Genomic DNA, 23950 nt, shown 5'->3' on the forward strand with positions numbered 1-23950 from the left:
CACTTACACACAGACTGCAAAATTGAATCCTTGTATCGGTGGGACACTTTTCTGGTACAGCTGCTAGTCACGCCGGAGCTCCATGTCCCTCTCAAAAGTCATTCAGCATCAAGAAAAATAAATCCTTTTGTCGCTTGAATTATGTAGTAGGCGCTGTTCGAGCAGTAAAAGGGCTTTTTTCTTCTTTTTTTCTTTCTTTTACATAATTCAGCAACAAAAATCAATTGGAATCTCGATCTGCACCGTGTGTAGGGAATTAAGTTGCATAGTAAAAACAGACCCAGTCAATACTGAAGCTGTATCAACAATTATGCCGTTAGAAGAATAGCAATGCTCACTTTAGCTCCTACAAAGTGTGGCAATACTTCCATCGTAAGAAAAATGCTATTTACACGATCCTTTAATGGTGTGTAATACCCTTCTTTTTACCCCATTGATTCACCCAACGTGCAATTTCACTCGAGTAGAGCTGGGATATAACTATATATGTATGTTTTTTGTTTTTGTTGTATTTTTTACTTTTTATTTGAGTTTTATATATATATGGGGAGGGGGGGGGGAGACAAACACAAAATGAAGGGGCAAAAAACTCAAAGTTCCAGCAATGATCCTCCGGTGGCAAAGTTGCAAACACCGGATTGACCAGCAATTAATTGCATATTTCCCAAATTGTTAAAAAAAAAAAAAAAAAAAAAAAAATATATATATATTTTTTTTTTTCTGTCTGTTGCACAGAGGTTTACGTAGGTTAACGTGTGCTCGCAGCACGCTTCCGTGTACGGGAGCTGAAGCCTGTCCCAGCGGTTTATTTTTTTTAAAAATACGCATTTGACTCATTTGAGAACAATGCATATTAAAAAAAAAAAGTCTGTGACAGAGAGGTTTACCAAAGTTTAACGCTTCCGTGTTCACGAGCTGTCAAGCCGTTGTCTTTTTTTTTTTTTTTTACCAATCATAGTTAATGAATGAGAGTTTGTGTAAAACCAGGTGTCATTTATTTAAATATTGGTATTTGTATTGAATACTAGCTGAAAAGATCGATGGATTTCGGCAAAGGTTAATGTGTAGCCGAACACACGTCTGCGTTCACGAGCCGTCTCCTGGTTGAGAACAGATCCAGCAACGAAGTATTTGTATGCGTCCAAACTTTTCTACACTTTCAAACTCTTCCGTGTAAATCTTGCCGACTTACTCACCAGATCCACGTGTAGATCCAGTTGTCCGAAACAAGCGCAAGCGGGTTAACAGTCCACTTTCTTGTCGGCGAAAACATCAATTTCGGCATGAAATATGGGTCCTCTATGCCAAGTGTCTCTAATTTTTCCACGTACCTTCGTTTATTATCACCTTCTAAATGTTTGACGGTATCGGACAAAACTCTGGGAGACGTGTTTGCTGTTCGTATCGACGGACTTAGCATTGAATAATGCTTTGCTTGACCGGCAATACGTGATTGCGGTGACGCAGGTGCACGAGCTCTATAAAACAAATTCCCCAAGGTGCTTCCGATAGCCTTCAGGTCGGTCGTGAAGACCGAGTTGCTCAAATCTACCATTTTTCATTTTAAATTTTTCTCTCCCGCTTTGCGTTGCCACGTTTCCACATCGACGCTCGTCCGACGTCCCGTTTCGCGTCACGTCGGCAGCACAAGGAGTCGAAAACGAGGCAGGACGTGGCAGGACGCTCCGACCGCCAACCGCGACGCGAACAGATGGCGCCACAAATACATGAGCGTTAATTGGCCGCAGAAAAGAAGTGTTTGGATGGAACAAGAGAATAAGACAGGGAGGTGCTGTGAATCATCAGATCATGAGTGCGATGAAGATGGAATGATGTCCTTGTGAAGTTAATGCCGAGTTGTGTTTTTTTTTTTTTTTCGTTTTTTTTCATCTGCCTGCTAATTAAAGTGGAGTAATTTTCATTTTGGCTACAGGCCTAGTAGAAGAAGCTCTCATCCAATTAAATATGGAATTCAATGCTTGAATATTTTGAATATATTGTGTTTGTTAACCTTATCTAACAACACTGGGGGGGGGGAAACCCAGTTTATGTCAGTGGAACAAATTTTCCATTGTAGTATTTAGTTTTATGTCGAGCTGTGACGGCGCCGTAAGTTATGCGCAATTAAATTATAGTTCACCCAAAACGTTGACATAACAGGCGAAGCCTTCGATGCAGTATTTGGGAGTCATTATTTGCGATGTTTGATTTTTGGGTCTATAAATAGCACATCTGAAAGGCAGCTGCTAAACAGCATGTGAACGGGTGCCAGCGTAGCGCAGGCCAAATGAAAAGCGGCGGGGTACCTGATATTTTTTCATTTATTTCACTCGTGTGATTTTTGAAAGCCGAAAAAAAAAAAAAAAAAAAAACCAACACATCAAGTTTTAACTGCAGCTTTCAACTGCATTTATGTGCGTTTGGCTCATGTGAGCGAACTGCAACAAATGTTGCTAGCCTCTTCCAGAGCAGGATGGGCACAATTCGTAGATGGTCGGGACAAACTCAATCAAATATTTTTTTTGGGGGGGGTGGGGTGACAGGCTTCCCCAAAACTAACAGAGTGACCGATGTATTTTCTGTAACTCAGTAGTTTTTATTTTCCACTAGCACTTCCAATTCCATCACTTCAAACTTCATTTTGTGCTTGAAATGGTCTCGCAAATGCGACATCGTGAAAGTCACCAGCGCTACGTGCAAAACGCTCTTTTAAACGCAGCCGTTTTCACCACTTTTTAACTTCTTCCCAGCATCACACACATTGTCACCGCGAACACACAATTTAGCACCCGCTTTTGGGATCTTAGTAAATCAGGCCCCAAAGTGTCATTGCGCTCTTTTTGGTTGCTAATGTGTGTCAGCCAATGTGCATTATTAATTAGGTGAGCGCTGATTTATTATGGAAATTGCGCGTCTTTGTCTCCATGCCTTTGACCTTGCCGGCGTTTTTCGCGACGCGCCGGTTTTTATTGCTACCAGAGGGCGCCAGGTATTAAAATAAATAAATAAAAAATGCTCGAGCGACCCTTCTAATCCAAAGCTCTGGTTTAGCTTTCGAATGACCTCAGAATTCGCACAATACCCATTCCAGAGCCATATTGCGGCAGATTCAAATAAAAGCGATGTGGACTCATGATGTGCCAGGTGGCTAATGGGACACTCTGCAGCCATCCCGGACCGCGAGCGTGACAATAAAAATGAGCTTTGCCTCTGCGAAATAATAACATTCCCTTCCCAAAAACAAAACAAAAAAAAAAAGGACAGATACAGCTCGCTTTTAATCGAAACGCACGAGCCTCTTCAAGGACGATTCAACAATGTAATCGATGTTTGAAAAAAAAAAATAAAAATCATCCACTGGAGATTAGGACGGTCCATTTTGGTCTGGTTCTCTCATCAGTATTACCTCTTATTATTTAAATGAAAGACTTGATTATTCCCATGGAAGATTCTGTCTGTATGCAAGTACTAAACCTCCCACGGATAGGATTCTGCATAATTTCAAGACGTTCACTTGCAAACCTATGAAAATGACGACCATATAGATGTGTTGCTTCATAATTTTGGCTCAATGGAGTTACCTATGGAGTGGAACAGCTGTGAGGTCAGATGCAATATGTTCTGGGGCACAATGGTTTGGATTCGAAAAAATATTGTCGATTATTTCCAAGGTGAAAGAGTTGCCGAAGTAAAATGTGTATAATTCAATATAAATATTGTATAATTACAAGAAATTAAAAAAAAAAAAAGACTGTTTTCGGAACATTTGGGTGGCCGTTTATCCACACAAAACAAAATACGATAAGTCATATGCATTTGTGTTACTTCCAGAAATGAAACAATTTCAGTGCTTTTTGTGCATACAATCAACATTTGTGGCATTGGAATATGTTTAAATAATTATGGTCATCTTAAAGACAATTGCTTATGGTCCTTTTTAGAAACATTTTATTTGACTCTCAATCTGCTTGTTTCCATAGCAACCACAGGCTTCTGCCAAACTTTTTTTCCCCAGCAGCGTCGCAGTTGTCGCTCGCCTGCAGTCTTTCATTTGAGGCGACTCCGACGGTGGCCCCTAATGAAGCTGGCCAAATTGCAGCTAAATCACGATCTCATTTCAATTAAAGGTGGACTTTTACAACGTTTTACGGTCATGATTAACCAAACCCTACGAGTCAGCAAAAAACGTTTAAATGTAGGAGTTGTTAAAAAAAAAAAAAAAAAGACTGGAAGAGCTGAATGGACATCGGCAAAAGGTGGAGCGTGAAGATAAGGCGAGCTTCTAAATTACACGCTTTATGTTGCAGACCTGAACTTTTAAAAAGTGTCCCTCACACTTGTGGACTTATTTTTTTTATTTATTTATTTATATATATTTTTTTGCAACAATGAGAAGGAAAAAAAAAAAGCATTCTTGAATGTTTAAAAAAAAAGTGAGTAAAGATAACAGCTAGCGCTTTTGTTGCATCCGTTCATTCTGAAGGGAATCCAATTAAGATTAGAAATGTACTTTTAGGGGAGTGTCAAGGCTTGGCGGCATTAGATTCACTCAGAGGAAAAAAAAATATTTATATAGAGAGAGAAAAGCAAGGGTATATATTATTATTGTTGTTGCCCAGTTGAGGTTAACTGTCAAACTCAACACTTTCCCTGGTATATTAATTCAAATAATGTCATCACCATTTCTTAACAAACCAAAGAGGCCATTTTGGTAGATTATATTTGTGTTAGTCATCAGCCAAATGTCTTGCGGCATCATAACTGTGCTCATTAGAAACATAGGTGGCCGGCAAGCTGCCCGAACACAAATAATATTCTCTGGATCTTCAGGGCAGCTCTGTGAATATTCAGTGAAACTAATTACAAGTCACCTGGGATGTAGTTACGGCAGGCGATGCTTCTTTTGTTACTTCAACCCCGACTCGTCTTTTCCATCCCGCGTTTAGCATTCTCCGTGGCCCCCCTCGTAGTTGCGCCACTTCCGCCGACGCAGCCGTGGAAATGAGCCCGCTGCGGCCATCTCGTTCCCCGCAGCTTTCGAGAACCCCCCCCCCCAAACCCCCGGAGGCGCCCTCGGCCTCTTTTCGCGGCGGCCGCTTTGATGCCTCGCTCGCCTACCCGTGGGGTCCTCGTCCGCCGGGAGGCCTTCTAGCCAAAGGCCCGGGGACAAAGTCACAGGTCGAGAACCTGGAAAGCGAAGGAGGTGAGTGTGAGTTTTGAAATTCAAATCACACTTTTTCTCTAGAAGCTCCGTGGGTTTTATTTAGCGATCTGGTAGCTGCAAGCTGTTTTGACAATTGATGGCGCATCTCTGGCAAAGTAAACATTGTTGGCTAACTGGAACTAGAATGAAGTGAAATCCACAACAGGTGGTTTGGATAGAGGGTCGATGGAAACAGCCGCTGGTGCTCTTTTGATTACTTTGAAGAAATGACATACAAAAAAGAAGAGCATATATTTAGGCACTTTATGAATGGACTCAATTCACGCTAAAGCTAGTAAAAAGTTGACCGTCAGTATGTCCACATCACTCAACAGCCTGGACTCGACTTTTAAAGGCATGTACATGTTGAATATCACAGCAACTATCACGTTGAATGTTAAGATTGTGGCCCCAAGTAGTCAAAAATAATACCCGTACCTCATGTACATACGCAGTGATCTCTGGTGGTATACTGTGGAAGGATGAAGCTTTAAAATATGTATAAATAATACGTAAGTACGTAGTTACAACTAAGCGCATTTTGTCCATCACGGAGGTTTTGTGGAATGTAACCTACAATAAGTGAAGGATTGTTATTATTCGGCAACTGGAATCCACCCGTTTACTGCCACTGACGTATATGCTCGTCAAATATGTTTTTGCAACGGGAGTGTCTTACACAGTTTGTCTGTGAAATTCACAATTGTAAAAACGAATTTATATCTGTTAATGGTGGTTTTCAGCACAGGTTTTGGGTTAGAAAATAGAGGTAATGGGGGAAGTTTGGTTTTGTGTCAAAGTGTCAACCGTTTTTCAGGAAAAGTTTTTGACATATTTGGTTGGAAGCCAGTGTTTTTTGTTGATTAAAAACTTAGTGGTGCATCTGCTCGTAGGCAAATGGTGAATGTATGGGCGAACACTACTTTTTGTGGCATTTTTATTTGGTGGGGTGCTATGAGATTTTTGTCACGTACTGTATTGGCTCGGTAAAGGTCCGGGAAAAGCTTGGTTTTGGTTAGCGATATCATTCCAGTGGAAGTGAACTCTTTGTGTGTGAACCAGACACTTTGGTGAAAATCATCATTTTCTATTTGTTCAAGTGGGTGACGCACACCGTGACTAATTGAGACGAGGCTATGATAGTCATAGCCTCTATTTGAGAAAATACGTGATGTTTTCACCAATCCCCTTAAGTGCACATACAGCCCGGTGATTGTGCGAATTTTTATTTCTTTTTTTTTTTTTTTTGAGCGTGAAGATGCTGCTGCGGAATGACAAATGCGCTTTTCTCCTCAAAGGCGCGCCCCGCATTGCAGAGCCTCATTCACGCGAGTTCATGCGAGGCTGTGCATTTTAAACACCTCACATCATCGCATCCTCGTGAGGAACACTGACTGTTCCGGCCCGACCGGAGGCCAGCAGGTCCCCTCGAGGGCCCGAGCGCAAACAACATTTGGCAAGTGGACGTTTTTCCCTCTCCACTTCAGCACGTGGACGCATCGCAGTCTGCTTCGCGTGCGAGTCGAACGCACGGTCGACACGTCGCTCGGTGCCAACAGACGAAAGGGAATTGCCACAAGCAATTAAGAAGTTGTGAGTCAGAGTGCGCTAATTCTGCTCCCCTTCGCCGCTGAATATTTATTAGCCAATACGCTGCTAGTGCGAACGCAGGAGGAGGCTGCAGCGCTATTACGGAGCGATGTGGGAGGGCGAAGGTGGGCGTTTGGACACGTGCGTTTGGAACCGGGTACCGTGACATGAGTGATGAAATACAAGCTACACATAGGAGGAGGTTGTGTTGCATGCGCGCACGTCAACAAAATGTGACCGGTTTGAGGTTTTTTCTGTTTGGGTTGTATAAAATGGCTGCCTTCACACGTTTTTGAGATTCATAGATCTCTCTTGCAGAGATCTGTTGGAAGATGCAACAAGAGGACAAGCAAATGTGCGTTTAGTTTTGTGAACAAGGCTGTAACTTCCCACATTGAACGGTTACTAACCTGTTCCACCCTCACATTATTTAAAATAAGAAAAATAGCACTAGAATATCTTATTTTTTTGCATTATTTGGTGCTTCAATCTCGGGGACATCGTGGGACCAGTTCAGGACAGAATTATGTGTACATGGAGACAGTCACAGCTCCACCGTAAGCTGCAGTAATATGCAGGAAATTAATTTAATCATGTATTATATTGTCTGGCTCCATGTGCTGCTGCAGATTTTTTGTTCAACTAGACATTGCTCAAGGAATTATAACACCGCGAGACCAATCCTCATCTTCGTTAGCCTGTCTATTTTCCATTTTTTAGCATTCCGCACTTGACGATTCTACAGCAAAGTATAAATTAAAGACACAAAATAAATTGAATTTCACTTTTAGCATGTAATGTTCTTGGAATTTAGTGTGATTTTTGTACGAAAATGTACAATAATTGGTTCAAAACTGACTTGTTTGCGTTGTAATTTATCGTTGAATTTGCGATTTCCTGCTAAATTCCCAAACATGTGGTAAAGTGTTTTCAAGAGTTCGTCACAAATCATATTTTGGTTGTATTAAAAAAAAAATAAAAAGTTTCGTATGAACTAAAACTAATCATAAACTCACTCATCCCAGTTGAGAGGATATGATAGCCATGCGACAGAGTTAAGTAAATGGAAAGTGAGTTTACTTTAAAAGCACATTTTCATGACTGTAATTATAATTTTATGAGATCATTTAGTCTCCGGAACATCTGAAGAGAAGTATCTACTTAGCGCAGCACCAAACAAAACAAAAACAACAAGGGGGGGTGGGGGACGGAGCAAAATGATGCCGCACAGAAGGACATTTTTTTTTCTTCCCCCGTTGCAATAAAAGCATCAGTGGCGACTGCTGGGGAGCCATAAGAGAAACGCAAACGTCGAGTGAGGCAATACGCTGCGTGACAAATGATAAAAAGGCCTTCTGAACAGCGATAAGCAATGAGCCCAGGCAGAAAGGACAGAAATCCCAGCAACTGCTCCTAAAGAAAAAGGGATTAGAGCGGAACACCTCGTCTTTTAACCGCGCTTATATTTCCTCTCAGGTGTGCACGCTTCCGACTGGATTTTTTTTTTTTTTTTTTTTACCACCCGCCGAGTTAAAAAGTGCAATTGTATTACAGATTGTTGTGTTTAGCACGCAGGCACGACGGCGTGATAAAGGCGGATGCAAGTGAAGGAAATTGCCCAGCGGCCACCTAATGATGTTTTTTTTCCTCATCTATTGCCACGAGAAACTTTTGTTTCAATTTGTAGCCGTGAGGGAGAAATGAAGTCCCGTGAAGTCGTCCTTGCGGATTCTCCAAAAATACGTCCGCCCGTTGTAAAATAAACAGCGCGACGGGGCGCAGTTATTTTTTATTTTTTTTAATTTGACGCGAATGCACAGAGGAATTAGCTCATAAAGGTATGGTTACTAATCCAAAATAATAATGGGAACGTTCTCGTTTAGTATTTTGCGTTTGTTTGGCACGACTGAAAGTGCATCAGCGACTCACTCTCCTTTCCCAAATGGAAGGGCATCCTCCATTTTTTTCATTTTTATTTTTTTGTAACTGTGCTGGAGCGGCAGCGAATCCGAGCCTTGTTTGTAATTCAAATTTGGACTCTCGCAAAAACAAAATTTGACCAAAATATGACTTGTAATCGGAAAAATGTATAGATTTGGGTACTCATATGTCACGCTAACCACTGTTCATGACTGTCCACTGTTACCAAATAGCAATTTTATTGCCATGTTGCGTTTGAGCCCAAGAACAAAGAAATATTTACCTTAATTTCACCAGGGTGTGTGGGAAAATAACTATACACTGCACTATGTACATACAGTATACTGTAACTGCTGCATCTAGTCAGTAGTCAATGTCACTCAATACATTACTATGTACTACTGAATTGCGTCAAGTAATTTATCAATACTACAGACAAGGTAGTGGATTTGTTTTCCAGTAATTCCTCTTCCAGGAGTTCAACCTTGTTTCGTGATTGACTTGACCGTTGGGAACTCGCCGTGTTATTTTCAAACAAAAAATTCCGAGTCGTGTCGGTCCTCTAGTTATGATTTGGTTGACGGGAATCGTGACTCAGCTCGGGTCACGGCCGGCCGGCCCGCCTTTTCCCCAAAAACAAGATGATCGCGCGCGTGCGGAACACGCAGCAGTTGTAAATGTTTTCTCCCCATAGGAAATAACGGCAATGGAATTGATACATTGCAGGGTCGGGGGGGGGAAAAAAAAAAAAGCTTCATAAAACCTTTTATTGGCTGCGCGATGTCATGACATTGTTTCAAGCGGGAGTCACATTCACATTTCACAATTCTCACGTTTGAAGTATTGCACAGTTTTAGTCACAAAAAAACGTAATATTCAATGGATTTGTTGAACCCCTTCCATATGTCTGAACCAATTGAACCCGTTCCAACTACGTCTTGCATTCTATCTGCATTTGTACATTTCAGGATTTCAGTTCATCCATCACATGCAATGTCTACATTTCTAATTACGTAGCGTTATTGGCTGTGCCTTCAGAGGATGACGGTCAACATGTTGAGCTATGATAAAGAATGGCATATGAACGAATTACAGAGCAGCAGCCTGCACAAAACATGACACCGTGCTGCTGCGGTGTAAATCCATTTTCATGAACTCGCCGACTTGTGCGGTTGCGCCAGAGTCGAGCATGTTCCTCTGCGCTGCGTTACTGTCCCACTTTATTGACTCACTCCCGACTTGCCAGCGTTGTGGCCTTTGCTCTCGGGTTGCACAACGTGAGAAAATCCATACGGGAGGGAAGCGCACGCGGCAGAGGCGCCCGCTTCCTCTCCTCTTTCGGCGCGCTTCCGTCGATGGTTCGACGGCTTCCCGGAAGCGTTAAAACATCCGACGCGGAGGTGGGAGACTCAAGTTGGACTTATTTTACGACTTGGGACTTGCTTAGCATCACTATGCGTCTACTTTTTGGCGCATGTGAGTTTTTATCTCTTCCAATATGAAGTTTGGATTGGGGGTGTCAAACTCATTTTCGTCACGGGCCACATTGTAGTTACAGTATCCCTCAGAGGGCCGATATGATCATCTTTAATCACCTCATCACATTTACATACGAAATTTATGAACTAGTTTGGGAATCAGAAATCCAGGTTAATCGTTGTTCATGTTTGGTAACACAAAAAAATGTTTGTAATACCTCGTTTTCACAACAATCATGGAAATTGATGCACATGATTTGCCTTTGTGGGCCTCATGAAATCATGTGGCGGGCCGGATCTGGCCCCTGGGCCTTGAGTTTGCCACCTGTGCCTTCGATCATAGAAGTGTGCCAACTAAAATTTTCAACGAGTGCGTTTGCCTTCCCAAATGTGAGCGAGCGCATCACGGTCCGTTTACCCCGAGGGATCAATAAAGTAGTCCTGATGCTAAAGTCTTTCGGATCCTCCAAACGGGTCAGTCGGTCGGCCTCGTAAAGTCGCCCCGAGGGCCTTCGCCGACTTCCCAAATGTGACTCGACATCGTCCGAGCTGACCGGAAGGCTCCCGACCTCCAACTTCGCCGAAAGTCTCATGTAAATGCAAAGTGTGAGATTTCACTGAAAGCGACGATTTCCCGCACAAAAAAAGCCCGAGCGTCTCCGGGGATTCGCTGTTTGGGATTACACCGCAATGCTGACGCTCTGAAGACGAGCAGGCGGTGAGTGAAGAGATGTAATACACGGAAACGGGCCTCATTGCTCTCGGAGGAGCCATGCCGTGGCACAGTTGAAGTGGACATTTTATGGGCTGTATTCAGAATGTATTTTTTTTTTTTTTCCTTCCAGTGGAACATGAATATCAAGTCAACAAGGAAACGCATTATTTGTACATTTCATCCACTGGCTGGGAGTCGTACATCAGAGGTAGCCTGAGGCTAGCGTTCTACCTTTAAACCTTATCAAGCGCATGCGACGCTTTGGTTGCCTTGGTGCAATTCATCTGTCAATCAATCACTTGTGAAAGATTCTGTATTGGGAATTCAGAGATCTGTTTCTCATTACAATATACATGTTTAATAATAAATGTTAAAACGCGTAAAGCAGGGGTATCAAACTCCTTTTTGTCGCGGGCCACATTGTAAATGCGGTTTCCCCTCAAAGGGCTGTGTATGGATGTGAAACGCTAAAAAATTTTAATCGCCCCGTCATATTTACACATGAAATTTATGAACAAGTTTTGGAATCAGAAATCAAGGGTGTTGGGTTTTTCCAACTATTGTTGTTTGGTAGCACAAAAAGGCTTGGAATATCTCACGTTATCATTTATGATAGGACTATTTGAAATTTTGGTACAGATTTGGGGGAAAAAAAAAAAAAATCATGGAAGTTGATGCACATGATTTGCCTCCGTGGGCCACATAATATCATGCGGTGGGCCGGATCTGGCCCCCGGGCTTGAGTTTGACACCGGTAGTCTAAAGGCTGACAATTGTGTATTTTCCTACTCATTAGATGTACCGTACGTAGCGGGGCAACGTCCACTGACGCCCTTCATTGCCTTCTTCCACATTGTTAGTCGGCGGAATTGTGATTAGCAATCCGCTAACTAGCTCTGTCCACACCCTAAAAGTGCATCGTCCCTGAAAATAAATCTATTGCCTGCCGTGTCTGCTTTAGAGCGCCTTGTTGTTGGGCATGAGTGCTTGTATGTCACGGAGAGAAAAGCTGAAGAGCTTTATTTTCAGGCAAATGTGCCCACTTTAGAGAGCCTCGTTGTCTGCCGCGAGTGTGTGGTCGTCACGAAGACGGGGTTTTTAATACTGACGTGACAGACTGTGCGGACAGGACCTGTCGATCATTAAAAAAAACAAAAAAATCTTTCTCTGTGGCAAAGAACGAGTGAAGGCAAACAAAGCAAAGCTCCCTTCCAACGGACTTTTGCGTGGCACGCGTACTAAAATGCCAAGCGGACTTTCGGATCTCGGTGTTAAGAGTAAAGACTCCAAAGCGACTTTAAGCGGGCGTTCTGAGGCGAGCGCCACTCATCAAGATGATAGATATTTGTTACACGAAAACGAACAAAGCGACATTTGCATTTAGATGTGCCGGAGAGAAACCGACACACAAACAAGCATGCTGGGAAACAATGAACACTGAATGACGCCTGCGCATTAGTGTGACTGAGTGCCTCCTGTCATTTGAGTTCATATTTACCCGCAAAAGGATATTATACTATATTTCCACAAATAATAGCCGTGGCTCTAAAGCAGTGATTCCCAATCACTGTTGAGATAATTAGGTGTGCAGGAGAAAATACTGAAGTCCAATTTTTGTTAAATGTTCTGAAAATTGTTCAACTTTGCTTATCCATGCCTGATATGTATAGTGAGGGACCAGTGGAACGAGAAACTCTTCCACTAGGTCTCACGGATCACCTCAGAGGAGTTCTTGTAACCACTTCCACAAAATACTTCCCAAGTACAGTTCAAGTGTTTAACTTTTTAGTACCGTGCCTTTAAGAACTCTTTGTAGAATTGTATGTCGGTGCGTTTTTATTCAACTTTTAACTATACGTACAATCCATTTGAATTGAATCCATCCATTTTCTGAGCCGCTTATCCTCACGAGGGTCGCGGGGAGTGCTGGAGCCCATCCCAGCCGTCAACGGGCAGGAGGCGGGGTACACCTTGAACTGGTTGCCAGCCAATCGCAGAGCACATAGAAGGAAAAATGATTCGTACTCATAATTAAACCTAGAGGCAATTTAGAGTGTCCAATTAATGTTGCATGTTTTTGGGGATCTGGGAGGAAACCGGAGTGCCCGGAGGAAAACCCACGCAGGCTCGGGGAGAACATCCAAACACCACACAGGCGGGTGCTGGATTGAACCCGGGACCTCAGAACTGTGAGGCCAACGCTTTACCAGCTGCTCAAACAGTGCCGCCTTTAAATCGAATCAGTATGAAATTCAAATTTTCCCATATTCAAGCACAGTGTAAAAACTGTATTATCTTATAATGCCTTACACTTACAATAATATTAAAGCTCCTTTTTAAAATTTGTACAATCCTACGAAGACATTTCTGCTACAATTATAGCAGATACCCCAAAATATGTACACTTACTAATTATAGAATCCTACTAAACTCTCTCTCTCTCTCATTATATATTCACACATACATGCATATATACTTTACATACAGTACATGCATACGTGCGTTTTCCTCCCATTTCCAACAAACTGTACCGAAATATACTGTAAGATTGTACAGTCTTGTAATTAAAAACAAAAAAAAACAAACAAAAAAAAGTGAACGAGCGTGAAATAATCCAACAAACAGAGGTTTTAAGTGGCTTCCACATCGGAGACGAACGTGCTTATCAAGAAGAAAAGCCGCAGCTGTCTTCTCTTTTGTTCGACTTAAGAGCTTGCGAAATGAAGTTTTGGCACTTTTGAGTACTTGGCCCAAGGAGAGAGCGAGAAAAACCATTCAAGCTTTCATGTCGGAACGTCAGTCACGAGTCGAACTCTTTTTAAAGATCGGGATGGAGGAGGAGGGCGCACGGTACGCAAGACGAGCCGTGCGATCGTTTTGATCATTCGGGATGTGATTAGCGAAGATTTAGATCATGAGCGGGATACCGATGCTTGGATCGTACCAAGAAATCCGACCTTGATCCCGTCATGGAGAACATCTGTTACATATATGTATCTACGGTATTTATATATGCTCAGCTTTCTTACCTTTTAAGCCAGGCGTTTTCTGCAAATTAAAGGAGTGTTCACGTTCCAGCCTCAAAGCGCCATTTCCAGCCTTCCGCCGTAGTTATTTTTGGCACCATTAACAAGCCGGTTCCCAGGGACCGTTTGCACCTTATTATTGCCGTAGTTGCTATCCATCTTCATGCCGAGGTGGGTGTCAATTAGGTGACCCGACCATGTAATTGATTTCCGCGTTTGCAGTAATCCCTCAGTGGTTCTTTTTCCGAGGGCCAAAATATCCCACTCGCCTACCTCATGTACGCGCACTCGATTTTAATTAGGGCGGCTAACCGCGATCTATGTAATCCATTTGCGACATACGAGCTCCGGCAATCTTATTATTTCATTAGCCGGAGCTCCGTGAGACGCGAGAGAGACGAGCGGTCGTTATCGGCTGTTCTGATCAAAATCAGATGTGAGAGCACATTAAATTTTGGCGCGAGTGCGTTCGAGATCGGCTTGTGACCGTTTACAATAAGTCACTCAAATGCGGGACGTGAGATCAGATGTGAGGATGCGATGAAAATGTTCAGCGGAAACTGTAGATAAGGAGGAAAAGTGATTGTCTGCAACAGGCCAATGTAACGTTGGCACCTTTTATCTTGAATGTAACAGTCTGACCTTTTCTTTCTCTTCTTCTGTGTTTGGATCTAAAGTACTTATCACCATGTACAACTGTAGTATCGGAACCATAAGGGATGCAGGATTGCGTCTGTTTATAACGACGTTAGGCCACAGGGAGACAGAAGTGGGAAGTTTTACACCCGACGGCCTTGCTGTATTGGAAAAGCTGACATTTTGTCACGGTGTTCTGGGTCCCTGGTCTGTGGAAACGGCACCAATACAGAACTGACCCCCGGTCGAAGAGAACACAAGTGTGAAGTTCGACACCAGAGTCACTTCTCACGCCTTGTTGAGTAAAAGCAGGTGGAAGTCTGCTTTATTTTTTGGATTCGCGGCTCGCTGTTCTGTAGAAATGACACCAACACGGAATGAAGTCTGCCTTGCAATTTTCTCCATTTGCAGGTTGTACCAGACCCGGAACAGAGACGATAAATCACGAGTGTCTCAGGGCGATAGCCTCCCATTCGTCTCGGGCTTGTGCATGTTTCACAGTCTCCTGTCCAGACTTGTGACAGCCACGTGGATAATGCGGGAATTTGTCTACAACCGCCGAAGAGGCCTGATTCATTGAATTTTGATGCTGTCTGTAAATCACGGCGCGCTGAGTTTTCCCGGGTATCAATATGATTGAAATCCATTAGAAAAATACAGGACGTTTTAATCACGGAAATACCTTACGGAGTGAATGTTTCGTCGCCAGTCAGCAACTGCTGACTGATCTGTACAAGACAGTCAATATTTGAGGGAGGGGATTTGTTTTTGTTTTTTTTTAAATTCTGTATGAAATATATCCGATAAAAGTTATAGGATTACTATGCAGTGCTTATGATTGGACACGTTTGAAGGTCCATTTTTCGTCCTATACGTCAGGGTTGCCCGTAGACAACCCGAGTCGGTCTCATGTACATGACTGGCGTAGAAGCAAATCAAAACAAAGGATTAAATAGCGAAGTCACCGTTGATGTTATAGTGGGAGACCTGCATGTTTTTGAACAAAATAAGTCTGCTGGTGGCACTCGATATCACAAAAATGCTATAATAACTGACTAGTAATGACCATTTGATCAGCTCATTAAACTTACATCATTTATTTAGCGTCTTCATTTGATAGCTTTGTCAGAGACACTACGAGTGCGCGGTGGCGTATGTTGCAAAGGTTGACGTTTGGCTGCCGGGCAGTCTGTTTGCGTCGTTGGCCAGGTGTGCCCCGCACCACTGACAGCAGTCAGCCATTGCCGGGCTGTTTACCGGATGACGGAGAATGCGGCACCTCAAGGAATTCTGCAGTGTCTGACAGACGTGTGAAGTTCGGCGCTCCCTTTTCCAGTCAAGCACTTTTGTAAAAACCTGACATTTTATCACGTTCTTACCAGGTCGCGATTCAATACCAGCACAGAATGTGGTCAATTTAGAAATTTCCTATTTTTTGATGTCACTATCGGAGCTGCAACAGAAGCGGGATTTGCACCTGTTTGTAAGGGAATTAGGCAAAGCTGGGGACAGAGGTGTGAACTCTAACACTTGACACTCGTTTTTTTTTTTTTTTTTTCCCACTCCAATTGTTGTTAAAGCTGACATTTTTCCACCTTTTTTTTATGGATCACTGGTCTGGATAAACAGGACTGATCGCAGAAGCGAGCCTGGGTCTTGAGGAACAAAGGTGCGACGTTGGACATTTGACAGTTCTCCTGTTGTGTTTTGTTGGGGGTCGGGGAGGGGGCGGGGGGCTTTTTTTCGCAGGGTTTTTATTCTATACGAACGACAGACAACATGTACTATTGTACTGTATGAGGGGGGGGTGAGGGCTAAGGGGTTTAGTCGTGCTGATAATTTTCCGCCTTTCTGGTCACTATATATGAAGATCTATTTTTAGATTTGCAGCAGGAGTAGTAGAATATTAATGATGTGTAAAGTTGCTTCACCCGTGTGTTGTACAGTTAGTGACACATTTCTGGTCTGGGGCGCGCACGTCTTTACCCACTGACTCTTGTTAATGGTTTGACATGCGCACTAGCTCCCCGCTTCATTACAGTAATACAGGACCAAGGAACGTTCCAGCACCCTGAATTGGCCGTCATCAAATCCCGGCTCGGCTCTTCGTGCTCATTATTCGGTTATTTCATTTAACTTCGGTGTACGTGGAATCATACCTCCGCAATTTAAAAGGTCAGTTTGCGAGCATTGGTTGCTAGCTAACGCTCATGCTAACTTGTGCCGCTCACTCAATACGGACGAGTGTAGACGGGTCGACTTGGCGGTTTTTCCACCTTCGCAGGTCGTACCGGGGCTTTAACAGGCCCGTGTCGGCGTGAAGGTTAACACCTGACAATCACTTCTGCCACACTGTTGTGTTGCAAAGCAGTATTTCTTTCGCTGACGCGCAACGGCAGGAGCGGCAGCGAGTGGGTGAAGTCAAAGGATTTTTTGTCTTTCATTCATAAATGAAAAGGGCCGAGGAGAGATGCGGTGTGAAAAACACAAAAACAAGCTGAGTTACAGATGTAGAGATGGATGTTGTTTTTCTGACGATTCTGTCCATCCCTTAGGAAGGCTTCCATTCGGCAAAAAAAAAAAAAAAAAAAAAACAGACAGGAAGAGAGGTTGTTTTCCTGGCAGCCCGTATTCGTTCCTTCTAGATTCTTGTAAATACTGAACCCAACACTGCGAGGTTAACACCGAAGTGCTGTTTTCAGCCACACATTCCCGGGGAAAGCAGAGTGCTTACGTCACTAAAAGCTCCCATCTGCAGCTTCTCTCTCGCTTTTTCGGTGGACGTCCGGGTTCGTGTGCACGCGCACGTTCTGTCAAAAAAGGGCGCTGCACTCACTGAACTGTTAAAAAGAGTATTTTGCTACAAGCTGATACAAATGAAAATTACACAGCAGGGGGGTGTTGGACTTCAGCAGCAGGTGCTTTTTATTCTACAGTCGAGACAAACTACTGGATCAAATGTACTTTCCGTAGTCACTGTGGTGGACATGTACTAGAACAGGCCGCTGCATGTGATTGAATCTTTGCTCTTGAAACAATTGAAATGTTTTATTTCGACACTGTAATCTAGATAATTTAGTTTAATGAACGTCTGTTAGCTTAATGCTAACATAAACTGTACTGTAAAGCTACATAGGCGGGCAAACAACAATTAGCATAGATTTTACAGTCATGGGGAATCTTCAAATATCTGCCACTTTAACACTCACACAGAGCAGCAACACGTAAATAAAAAAATATAACAAAACTTTTCATCTCAATCTTAATTACGCTGCATCCGCTCCAATTGATCTCAGCGCTAACCGGTACGTTGTGACGCAACGTGACGGGACACTGGATGCACACAAGAATAAATTTGCAGAATAATTCATAGTTTTTTTCACAGTCAAGGCTTGGTACACACACAAAGATATTTCCACTAATAAAATATTCGTGATCTCCTACTGACATTCAAGAGTTTTGTTTGTCACGTGCGGTGTGCTGCGAGAATCTCAACACAGCAAACCACACGCAAAGGTTGCAAAACCTAACAAAAACTGACAAAACCGAAGAAGAAGAAATATGCGCCGATGTTTCCAAAAGGTTTTTGTGGAGTTGAAGTAAAACCGATGTGATTGTTAGGTGTGGTTGCAGGTGCAGGGCGAATGTGCAGGACTGCTGCAAGTCGCCTCTCAATGATACTGAGGCGCAACATTTCAGCTTCGCCATCACGACTAAAACATCTCTATTTTCTTTTCCTCTTTTCCAAAGCGAGCCAGCAACAAGCATCTTTTTTTGAAACTTCGCCATGCGAGGCAGCGTCCGTCACGTACGTAGCGAGGCCGGCAAATGAGCTCGGCCGAGCGGGGGGCGTGGGCGGGGCACGTGTCACTCATGTCAGATGTCGCGCTTGGACAGCTGAGGAATCTCGTTACCAAGGTGTCGGCTTTGCCGCCATCTGCTCTGTCATCCTCCGCTTTGCATCACAAATGCAACGTGCGCGCCGCATTAGTTTACTGACATCCGCTAAGAGATGTATCATCATAAAGATGATAATCCTAAATTGGTAGAGATGGTTAGATTTATTTGTTGGTTACTTTATTGCTAATTAAAAAAAAAAAAAGATAATCAGCTGTATGGAGTTGTTGCTTTATAATTTAAAGATGTCACAATATGGCAATAGTCGTAATTGGTGCCAAAGAAGTATGTTAAAGTGATACAGTGGACTGCAATTCGCTTTGGTCAACCGGCTGGTTTTGTTCCACGGCGCATTACATTTGGAAGCAGCACTTGGATGTTTCTCAAGTCCCAAGTGGAGTTCTCGTCGGCTCCCAACAAAAGTATTCAAGAAATCAAACATATGGTGCATTAAAACCCCTCTGACAAATACAATGAATATATATATATATATATATATATATATATATATATATTTGAGTCAATCATAACCGTTGCTTGTTCCAACTATGAAAGTTGGAAACGAGCCATCTCAGGTGGTGCTTCCTGGAGTGTGCAGCCGGTTCCGGTTCGCCCGTGTGAAATATCACTTTGTGTAACCAAACGGGTTACCTTGCTTACCCGCTGCCATCCCAGATCCAAGCAGCTCGCACACGTGCGCGTGGATTGAAGGGTGCAGCAAGCGAATCACAAGCGAGCGTGGCCTCGGTGACTCCATGGCCGCTTTTTTTTTTTTTTTCCCGCACAGTCAAGCACAATCACGTCTGGCCTCGGAATACTTTGAGCGACTGCCCAAAAATGTGCATCGTATCGAGTCTCGGGAAGACCCCGCAGAGCAATTCTTTGTTTATACGCTCCCTCATTAAGTCTCTTGCGCGCGTATGTGTCTAAAAACCTCACAGATGAGCCTTTTTATCATTTAATGCGCCAACTTCATTTCTTATAAATGGGACACCGGTCAGATGGGTAACCACCTCTGGCCAATTAAGGAGGAAAATTTACAACAAGCATCCCAAAGTCACCATCTAACAGCGCAGTCAATCCATGCATTATTAAGAAAGAGGTTGAATAATACATAAAGGCTGGTGTTTCCCAAATTATTCTTGTAGTGTGTTTGGAAGGTGCTGGCCTGCAGCCTGAATTAATGAGACGGAGGTGAAAACTGTGCAGCTTTCGACGGGGAATCGGGTTGAACAGGTCACGAGCGTTCCAAGAGCAAAATTCTTCAGTCGCGGGTGTTTCAGAACATTGACAGAAAAACCTCAAACATTGGTTGACACGGATGACGTGCGGTGACACAGGGAAAGCGCAGAGAATCAAGCCGCTACCTTAAAAATTGCAGCAATAAAGCGGGGGGGGGGGGGGGGGGACAACTTTTAGAATGCGTAACGTCAGCATATTGGCAAATTCAAATTTAGGATATGATATATAAACTGTATCCTATTGAGATATAAAAACTTGTACTGTGCCTTATTATTTATAGTTTATTTTGATATGTGGAGTATTGTTATCCTAGCTGCGACGCTAATGTAGCATCCGAGACGCTAACACAACAATGCTCACCTTTCTATTGCATCATCCTACTTTGGGATACACGGTATAATATTACCAGAATATAAATATCGGGATATGTACCGCAATTCTTGGGCCATTGTTAAAAGTCATGTTGGTATTCATGTTCATATTAAAACTATTGTTTGGAGCCTTTCTAATACTGTATTTGTTTTGGCTGAGATGCTATTCATTGACAAAAAAAAATGAAAAATCCTAAAAACATATTCAATTGTATGAGTAATATTTGTACACTTCTATCACAATTATGTAGAGTATATTATTACTTGGATGCATATCTTTTCAGTGTCTCCCACTCACAGAACTCCCGCCATCACTTATAACCGTTTTGTTAGCTTATCGTACAGTATTTATACCAACCCGAGACTCGACCTGCTCTTGAGCGATATGACGAGATAAAGTTCCCGTCAATAATTCGATGGAGGTCAGGTCAGTTTGTGTGCGTGTTGGAATCGGTCAGCTAATCAAGTAAAGTGAGTCCAAGTATCGGCTCTTTGAGGCATTAAAGCAAACAAATGGAGCGTGAAGGACACAGTGATAAACATCTCGAGAGTTAACGGGGGAAATAAAAGGCCTCCTGGGTTTTTAGTGGAGCACACGTTTAATCACAACAGCAGCGGCGCAACCGTTTATAAAGGAAATCCGAGCAAAGAGAGAATGAAATATTTCAACGACGTCAGGTAAGATCGAAAGCTGCCGTTCTACTTTGAGGGCGACGTCGGTGGGAATCATCAACGGTAATGGATAGATGGTTCGGTACCCATCAGTTCGAAGCTCCTCGGCTGTGCTTTTGGCGGAGAGAACAGGCACAGGGGAACGTTGTCGGAAACAACCGTCGTCGGTACGCGAAGTCACGCCACGGCGTGTTAGATTAAAACTGATGACCGACCGCAGACTCCTGCTTAAAGAACCCAAAAATTAACAGCCCTCGGTTTTAATGGATGCAATTAACCCGGTGGTTCCCCAATGCGACAAATGATAAAAATCACCTCATGCATCCCAATATGATCGAAAAAGATTAACAAGGGATATTGCACGTGAAGAATGCACCTTTTATTCGTGCCCGTTTTATGCCCATTTATACCTTTTATTCACCATGGGCTATGATGTCATGTTGTGTATTTTATTATATATACTGTATATTATTATTTTATGAATTATTATGTATTATCATTATTCACTTAATTATTATTATTACATCACATTCCAGTTTGTGTATTATTTACTGTTTTACTCTGCTAGTCCGCGTTTTACATTAGCATCTGTTCTCAATTGCTTTACCTATATATATATATATATATATATATATATATATATATATACACACATACACACACACGCGTATATTTACTCCCACATTTCCTTATGCCATATGAAACATATATTTTTTTAAGATAAACAGCTACTGTATTAAAGGGAACCGGCGGATACACAGGTTATTTGTTTATTTTAGCATCAGGCGGAAAAGCCTTCAACTGTACGTGTCTGGCATGAATATAAACAAAGATGCGTCATTTTTAGTAAGTAAAGATTTCCAAACCAGTGAAATTTGATTATATATCTGATCCAGGTTGAGTGTGCAGCATTTTGGAAGAACTGATCCCATATGTAAGCGCTTGGCCTTAATTGCCTATGATGAGGATGCGGTGTAAATTTGGCTAATTGCTGTCATGTCTTGGTCATTGTCCAATTAGTCTTTAGTGACCATGTGGCGCAGCAGTGGTACGGCTTCCGGCTTTATTATTTGACCTTTACCCTTGAAAGATGTCCGAGTGGCTTTATCTCACTAGCTGGCCTGTCAGCGAAGTCTTGACCAAGCTTCCAAGAGCATCTCGTCGGCCGGAAAGGCTTTGCAACGTAGACGACGAGCTCTTGTAGATTCTACTTTCGAAAGCATTGATCCCGGAGGATTTAGCGTTCCTATGAACCAGCGTGGTCGCTGCAGACCAGTTTCCTGAAAGCTGACGGTCAAAGGTTCACGTTATGACACCCAGAAAAATAGTTGCCTTCAAGCAAAAATGGATGAACGGAGCTCCGCACACGAGCACCACAACGCCCCCTCCTCTCCGAGATGATATATTAATTATCCGGCTCCTGTCTCCATGTCTAGACAAAAGCCTGGTGTGAGAAAACTGCAGCTCGGTCCGTAGCGACTCGGAACAAAGGAGCAAGAAATACAGTAAATGTCCGGCGACACAAAACGGTCCCTGAGTCAGGTGGCGTTCTTTGTGGGGGTATCCGTGGTGCTGCCAATGGGATTAAGCTTCTTATTTAACCGCGGTTAGAAACGGGTGAACCCCATTAAGCATAATCCCATTTTACAGCCTCGGAAAAGCGAAAAATGTATTTCACCCTTTATGCTTTACGACGGAAGTCACGGGAAGGATGTGAGGAATTATTTCCGTTGTTACTGGAAAGGAGAGACTTTTTTTTTTTTTCTTTTTTTTTTTTTTTATGCTGCACTATGAGCCTGTGGCCGATACGGCCACCTTGACCTCGGGAGAAGAAGACGAGGTGACAGCAAAAGTAAAAGCAGACATTATGACCGCAATACAGTCATCCATTTAAAGAAACTAGCATTTATGCAAATAAATAAAATCAAGTTAAAGAAAGAAAACGCAAGTTAGTGTTCTGCAAAGCATGCCTATGAGTTGTATCAACATCTTAATGACAATAAACCACGTTTTGCTCTTCCCGGTATTTGATAAACAAAGGGAATTCGCCCCTGTTGGCGCTCTACTGTACATTTGGAAACCGTCATGTGACTTGCGGCACTTGGTTAGCATGTTTCCGTTCGAGCGCCACGAACTTTAATTCTTCATCTGACACAGACAGTTTCCATGTACCCGAGACCCAGATCGCATCAAGGGCCTCGGCGATGGAGATGCGCATATCTGCAACTGACAGGAGGGGGGTGTGATCCACTCCGGTGGGGTCGACTCCAGTGGTTTTGCGACCCTGAATGGGATAAGCCGAAGAGCAAACCAACGAACGGACGCACGCAAGCTTCTAATCAACGTAGAAATGCCGGGGAATACAAATTCCTACGACCGCGCTGCAGAAAAACGCCCCGAAAGATACACAAGTCGAACTAAATAGTTGTGACCAACAGATTCCCGACTGGGGGTGTCTGCGGTGGTCAGAAAAGAAGCGACTTTAAATGCGATTCAGACAGTGCAATCGATACTCCGACGGGGATCGCTGTCGTCTAAGTGAAGCGAACCCCGACAGCTCTTTTTGATGTGTCCTTATCCTGACGGCCTTGGTGTCAGCGCAGCCCGATAGCGGAGTCGTTGGGAGGACGCAGAGGGCAAAAAGTCCTCCATTATTCACTGAAAACACATCTCCGTGTCCCGGATGCACACCGGTGTGGAACAAGGCTTCTGTTTAGAGGCAGGCAGGCCATTGGAGGCCCCTGCCCCGGCCGCTGATTTTTGCGCCAGGACACACTGGACAATCCCAGAGATGGAAGCTGTTAATGTGTCACATCTGGGAGAAACCCAGGGAACGGACCTGATGAAATGATTTCGCACTTTGAAGGGATGAACTTTACCTGACATTAGTGGGGATTAATCAGGGCTGCGGACCGTAATGGCTTCCACAGAGTTAATTCTCGACTCTCCCTTCGGTCCCATAGGCGCCGGCGCACCCTGGCCTAGCTCATAAATTACATTCAGCCCAGAATATTCCCTCGCATTTAGCGCCGCACGTGACTCCACAGGCGGCGCCATTACGGTTCCCTGCTGCTCTTTGTTCAATCGTCAAACTTGGCTCTTTTGATATGCATCTTTTAAATGAACTAACTGTCTCGTTCTCATCCCAACATTGATTTGACATAATTGGAACTCACTATGTGAATAAATGTCTTATTTCT

General features: G+C 43.2%; 1 protein-coding gene across 10 annotated transcripts in view; it reads left to right on the plus strand.

The window, feature by feature from the left end:
• The window catches only part of nrg3b (neuregulin 3b), a 243155-nt gene that overhangs the window by 37883 nt on the left and 181322 nt on the right, over positions 1-23950 (plus strand). Inside the window, exon 6 of one of the 10 annotated variants that reach the window (XR_009793671.1) lies at positions 14980-15353. The exons of the other annotated variants lie outside the window; for them this stretch is intronic. The gene's annotated coding sequence lies outside the window, so the exon portion shown is untranslated. Of the gene's footprint in view, positions 1-14979; positions 15354-23950 lie in introns of those variants that run through there. 10 annotated transcript variants of the gene reach the window in all.

This window comes from Syngnathoides biaculeatus, chromosome 22, assembly GCF_019802595.1.
Source record: "Syngnathoides biaculeatus isolate LvHL_M chromosome 22, ASM1980259v1, whole genome shotgun sequence".
NCBI lineage: Eukaryota > Metazoa > Chordata > Actinopteri > Syngnathiformes > Syngnathidae > Syngnathoides > Syngnathoides biaculeatus.